This window comes from Sapajus apella, unplaced genomic scaffold (assembly GCF_009761245.1).
Source record: "Sapajus apella isolate SASKATOON/1434 unplaced genomic scaffold, GSC_monkey_1.0 scaffold1026, whole genome shotgun sequence".
Lineage (NCBI taxonomy): Eukaryota > Metazoa > Chordata > Mammalia > Primates > Cebidae > Sapajus > Sapajus apella.
Window position 1 is genome coordinate 3525 of NW_022437952.1, and position 364 is coordinate 3888.

Below are 364 nucleotides of genomic sequence, written 5' to 3' on the forward strand. Positions count from 1 at the left end.
CCTTATTAATATCAGAATCATGTCTCCCAGAAAATATTTCAGTGGATTAGGTTGCAAACTCATTTTCCTATTTAAAGAATTACAGGCTGGGTGCGGTGGCTCAAGCCTGTAATCCTAGCACTTTGGGAGGCCAAGGCGGGTGGATCACGAGGTCAAGAGATTGAGACCATCCTGGTCAACACGGTGAAACCCCGTCTCTACTAAAAATACAAAAAATTAGCTGGGCATGGTGGCGCGTGCCTGTAATCCCAGCTACTCAGGAGGCTGAGGCAGGAGAATTGCCTGAACCCAGGAGGTGGAGGTTGTGGTGATCCGAGATCGCGCCATTGCACTCCAGCCTGGGTAACAAGAGCGAAACTCCGCC